Raw genomic sequence first — 6,000 nt, 5'->3', positions numbered from 1 at the left:
TGGCGGATGAGATTAGACGGGAGGGCTGAAAAACTGAATATACTGTAGAAATTTGGGGATACAGAGTATGTGCTGGCTTCTGTGACAGAAATCTCCCCCAGAACCTCTGGGGAAAAATTAGCTTCATTTGCCAAATTTGGCCAGATATGACGCTGTTCTACAGATGTCCTCTCCGATAGGCTTAAAAATCCTCCTCTCGCTTCTAGCCCTCGATTTCCCCACCATTAGGGTGTCGGGCAAAGGAGGGGGCAGGTTGAAAACTGCACCCACGTTTGCAGCCTCGGCTCTCTGCTGGAGACAGGAATNGCCGTTCTCCGCAGAGGAGGCGGCGAGTGAGCGCGCGCCGACCGTCCACAAGGTTTCTCTTTCTCCCCAGGGAGAGCGCGCGGCGGACGCGCCCCGGACGCGCGGCGGCACCGGGAGGCCGGGCCGAGCGGTAAGTGGCTCCCGCTCCCCGGGTCCGGGCAGGGGAGCGGGGGTGCAGGACAGTTGACAGCCCCCCCCATTGCATTTCTGGCCGGGGCTCGGGTCCAGGGCCCGGAGCAGGACTCGAGGAGGCCGGTCAAAGTTTTATTTCCGATTCGGTGGTGTGTGCTGATAGCGCAACCCGGCGGGGGCGAGTCCGGGCTGCACCAAGCACGGCGCGCGCGCACGCACCTCGGCATCCGAATCTGCATAACTACCGGCAGAGCGCCTCCACGAGAGGCCGGGAGACTCGCGCCCCCGTCGGGGTGGCTGCGCCCACCCGGCAGCTCTCCTCTCCACCGGGCACCCTTCCCCTTCAGTCACCTGGGTGAGCACTTTGCAGGCTGTGTTGGAAAGGACAGGCCGAGGGGTTTGATCATGGGAAACGGAGAAGAGAGCTCAGTGCCTGCGGGTGGTTAATTTCTCTCCCCCGGGTCCGGGGGGCAGTGAAAGTCGGGGATGCTCCAACCTGCTTTCCTTGGAGCAAGTAAACCTCGAGAGAGGGCTGGGGGAGGCGTGAGGGTGCTTCAGAAAGAACTTTTCCTCTTTAGCCTCATCTGTTTCCAACTTCTCCTGCCCTTAAAGGGAATTTGCGAGCCTCCCTATCGCTTCGCGGCATTTCGGCGTGGACATGTAGCCGTATTGGGCAGGTTGAAATTTCGAGTTTCACCGTTCGTTAAGTAGAGAGGCAAGGGAAATGGCTCACTTCAGGGAAGATGTTGTTCAATTGAGTTGTTGGTATTCGATTTTGAAAGGAAGCATTTGGGACTGATGGTCCCCTAGAGACTGCGTTTACCTTAATAGATTTAATTTTTCATGACGGGTGTTTTAGAGGTTAGCATTCACTGAAACTCTTACTACCTGCCAGACGATTATATTTCTAAACTGGGAGCCAGTGAGTGATGCGATGCAAATTTCAGAGTAAAGGTGTCGACTTTCATCGGGTTCCAGGTCTATCTGGATGAACTGGGGTTGGCGTTTCCTCTATAAAGTAAGCCTTTCATGTTGAAACTCTGACTCAGACTCTTAAAGCCATTGTTTTTATACTGGTACTCTGTGGGAGTTAAGTGTCAACTTTCTCTTCTTTTCTCATATGGAATATTCATCCAAGGCAAAGATTCTGACTTAATCTTTTGGAAAAGTACAAGATTAAGTTCTAGAGAATCATACTCGGCAGCAAGTTTAGTTAACAGTATTAATTTTCTGTATAATGCTGATTTAATGACTTTCACTTTTCTCTTTTTTATTTTTTGAAGGCTGCAATTAAGCCACCTTTTTACCAGCATAGAAAAAAAAAAACAGTGATGGGAATAATATAGAACAGTGGTAACAGCAGTAGTCTCAAATAAAACGTTTATGTAAAGCAGTTTATGGTCACTGGTGTGTCCAACTATGAGATGACATACCAGTTATTAACAAGAATATTAATATTAAAGCATTTTTCCCATGAAATAAATTATTTATATTGAGGCACCAGCAATTAACAAGGCACTTAAAATGACTTGGGTGATGATTTGCTCATAAATGGTTAGGGGCCAAATAAGAGATTTGGGGGGATGGATGGCTTTATGTGGATGGCAACTTTCTTATCTCATCATGCTTAAGTAAAGGACTCTTGAAGTTGACTGTATCCTTAGATTTCTTCAGTTGACAGAGAGAACAAGTTTGGCAAGTGGCTCAAGATAGTCAGTAGGTGTTGCTGTTAGCTTCTCTGCAGTTCCTGGTGCTGCTGCTCCGGCTTGAAATAGCAATTCTAGCACAGAAAACTTCAGATCTGAAGTGTCAGGAGGTTGTTAGGATCCTGTGTGAGGGTTGACTTGAACCCTTGGTAATAAATCCAAAGCCCCTCACTTAAGATTGTCTATTGAGATCCATTTAACTCTATTCTTTCACTGTTACTTTCTGGTGTTTGTATTTACTTACTTTGCTTTTGCTTTGAATTACATCAGTAATTTTGGTGTAGTGACCCTCTGCCTCCCCCCAATTTTTAAAAACAACTTTAAAAAATAACTTTATTAAAGTCATAGATTGGAGATTGCTTGAGGTTAGTGGTTTGGAGACTTTAGGGGGGGATCTTGGTTGACTGAGTTGAGACGTGTAAATTCTATGTTAAATTTGCAGGTTGAATTTTTTCACTAAATGGCTATTTTCTGTCTCTTTGAGCTGTGAAACAAACATGAGAGGTAGAACAGTGTAAGAGTACAGATTCCCTGAATCTTTCCAATTGAGGGGAAAGTACGTAGTGATTCATAAGAACATGACTATGTGCTTCTTATCAGTTCTCATGGCTGGGTTATCATTTGTTAGTCCATATCATTATGTGTATAAAGTATGGATATCCTGAAGATTTCCAGGTAATATTTCACATTTGAGCCTTTTGGTACACTGATCAAGTGTATACTTTTGGTATAACAAGTGGATAGAAAGTTGGGTTGTCCATCTCAAGTGGTAGTGAAACACCCAGATTTTAAATAGCGCCGTATATGGAACAGGACACAAAGTCGTGCTCCTGTGAAGACCTCAGACGGTTCTGCCCTTGTACTTTGCCCGAGTCTAATTTCTGAGCGGCTGGTGTTTCCTATGTAACAAGAGTGTGCTGTGCGTCTGTATGTGTTTGGGGTGTGGTTTGACTCATGGCTCAGAAAGCTGTGAGGATGTCTTGCCCGGTGGAGACCCGGTGCAGTTGCTAACCCTGGTCTCTTCTGGTTTGGGAGGGGCCTGTGATTCTTCAAGCGTCTCCGTGTTACTTGATTTTATTTTTTAAAATTAGGATCTTAGTGCTAATCCTTTGTAATAGGAAATGAGGTATAATAATTGCAAAACAAAATGTTTCAGCAGGTAAATGATAGGTTATGGAGAGCGATGGGGTTCACAGAAAAACCTTATTCAGAGTTGAAGAATGTCAGCTTAATAATTGCTTTCGGTGGGATTGTTCTGAAGGCCATTTTCAAGGTAGTGATTTAAAGTAGTGGTTTTCAGCAGTTCAGGGAGAACGTGTATTTTGGGGGAGCAGGGAGTGCTTGGGCGGAGAGGGCTGGGGGGAATCACAGTGAACTCTGGGGCTTTTCTCTAGGGCAGCAGATGAGATATCAGGTGGATGGAGGATTGAAGAAACTCAGTGGATGATTCTGTTATGCTTCTCCTCCACCCAGTTGGCTGCACAATAGTTTTTATGTCAGTTTTGAACCCATGCTTGACAATAGGGTAGCCCAGGAGTAGGCTTAAAGCAGAGAGCAGCTGGCTGGGAGTATGTAAACTTAATTTTGAATGCGGGAGAAGGAGAGAGCCTCTGGTCCTCTGTGCTGGCCTATTGACTAGAAAAGACAACTTGGAAAAAACTCTGGAAACAATTGCCACCACCTCAAAGGGTCAGACTGCTTCAATTCTGCAGTGGAGGTAGAAGGCATAAACCCAATTTGGTAATTCTGTGTTGGCACTTACTTATTTTTTATTGTGGTAAAAACCACGTAACATAAAGTTTACCAACTTAACCCTTTTAAAGTGTGTAGTTGAGCAGTATTAGGTACATTCCTGTTGTTGTGAGGCACATCTTCAGAACTTTCTCATCTTGCAAATCTGAAACTGTCCCCAGGAAATAGTTCCCCCCTCCCATTCCCCTTATCCCTGGCCACTGCCATTCTACTTTCTGTTTCTGTGAATCTGTCTGCTGTAGATACCTCACATAAGTAAAATCATACAGTATATGTCTTTTTGTGACTGGCTTATTTCACTTAGCAAAATGTCTTCAAGGTTTATACATGTTGGCATCTAACAGGATTTCCTTCTTTTGAGGCTAATATTCCATGCTATGTATATACTGTATTTTGTTTATCTACTCATCCATTCATGGACATTCTGGTTGCTTCCACCTCTTGGCCATTGTGAATAATGCTGGTATGAACACAGGTGTACAGATGTATCTTTCAGGCCTTGCTCTCAGTTCTTTTGGATATACACACAGTGGGATTGCTAGATCAGATGGTAGTTCTGTTTTTAATTTTTTGAGTAATCTCCTTACTGTTTTTCATAGTGGTTGTAAAACCACAGTGGTTTTACACTCCCACCAGCAGGGTACAAAGTTTCCAGTGTCTCCACATCCTTGCCAGCACTTGTCATTTTCTGTTTTTTTCATAGTGGCTATCCTGATGGGTATAGCCCATCTATGGTGATATCACATCGTGGTTTTGATTCACATTTCTCTGANATCCTTGCCAGCACTTGTCATTTTCTGTTTTTTTCATAGTGGCTATCCTGATGGTGATATCACATCGTGGTTTTGATTCACATTTCTCTGGTAAGTGATGTTGAGCATCTTTCATTTGCTTGTTGGCTGTTTGCATATCGTCTCTGGAGAAATGTGTCTTCAAGTCCTTTGCCCATTTTTCAGTTGGTTATTTCTTTTTTGTTGTTATAGAGTTGTAGGAGTTCTTTATATATTCTGGATATTAATCCCTTATCAGATGTATGATTTGGATACATTTTCTCCTGTTCTGTGGGTTGCCTTTTTCCTATGTTGATTGTATCTTTTGATGCACAGAAGTTTTAAAAATTTGTCTATTTTTGCTTTTGTTGCCTGTGCTTTTGGCATCATATCCGAGAAGTTATTGCCAAGACCAGTGTCCTGAAACTTTCCTCCTATGTTTTCTTCTAGAAATTTTATAGTTTTAGTTCTTAGGCTTAGGTCTTTAATTCATTTTGGGTTAATTTTTGTATATGGTGTAAGATAAGGGCCCAACTTCATTCTTTTGCTTGTGGACATCTAGTTCTCTCAACACTGTTTGTTGAAGAGATTGTCTTTTCCTCATCAAATGGTCTTGGCTTTCTTGTTGAAGATCAGTTGACCATATATCCAAGGGTTTATTTCTGGGCTGTCTATTCTCTTGGTCTTTTTGTTTGTCTTCATTCCAGCACCAGAACTGTGTTGATATTGTTAGTTTTGTAATGTATTAAAATCAGGAAGTGTGAATGGCACTTACTTAATTTATGCTATTCTAGATGTTAAGTAATAGAGAATAGAGAAGTCAACAATTGAGAAAACAATTGGCAGAATTTTTCTTTTTTTCTTTGAGGGGATTAGACACGCTTAAATAGTGAGGTAAAGTGATTTAAATGGCAGAATGTATGCCAGGCTATCAGTTGGCAGCTAGTGTAGTAAGAGCTGTGTGTCCAGCACTTCCTGGTTTACAGAGTTATTTCACAGCTACTTACTCCAATGGCTTGGGAAAGTTTCAAAAAGGTGATGAACCTTGAATTGATCTTGAAGATTCGATGTGTACCCTTCTGGATCAATTGTATCATGGTGTTCTAGGGAAGCCTCTAAGTGGTAATCTCAAGATTTTCAGTGGTATCAATTAGTATAAGAACTGCCACTTGTGTCTTTTACCTGGACACTGTCTTTTCCTATTCCAGTTCACTAGATTCTAATTTTCCACATCTGCTCACTGAATAGTGGTAGACCACATACAAAGACAGAATACTTAGCCACAGCACTGTTTTCTTGTCTGGGATGTGCAAAGAACAGAAAACTAACCTGGC

The 6,000-nt window shown here is 43.1% G+C and overlaps 1 protein-coding gene across 4 annotated transcripts in view; it reads left to right on the top strand.

The window, feature by feature from the left end:
- The first annotated feature begins 375 nt into the window (after positions 1–375).
- Positions 376–6,000, top strand: part of SIPA1L1 (signal induced proliferation associated 1 like 1) — a 354,681-nt gene continuing 349,056 nt past the window's right edge. For 3 of the 4 annotated variants that reach the window (XM_077750699.1, XM_077750698.1, XM_077750696.1), the window contains exon 1: positions 696–793. The gene's annotated coding sequence lies outside the window, so the exon portion shown is untranslated. Of the gene's footprint in view, positions 437–695; positions 794–6,000 lie in introns of those variants that run through there. The other variant, XM_077750694.1, reaches the window with a different exon arrangement.

Source organism: Crocuta crocuta, unplaced genomic scaffold (genome assembly GCF_008692635.1).
Source record: "Crocuta crocuta isolate KB4526 unplaced genomic scaffold, BGI_CrCroc_1.0 scaffold186, whole genome shotgun sequence".
Lineage (NCBI taxonomy): Eukaryota > Metazoa > Chordata > Mammalia > Carnivora > Hyaenidae > Crocuta > Crocuta crocuta.
Note: the sequence above shows the minus strand (reverse complement) of the source record. Positions and strands in the feature narration are given on the sequence as shown.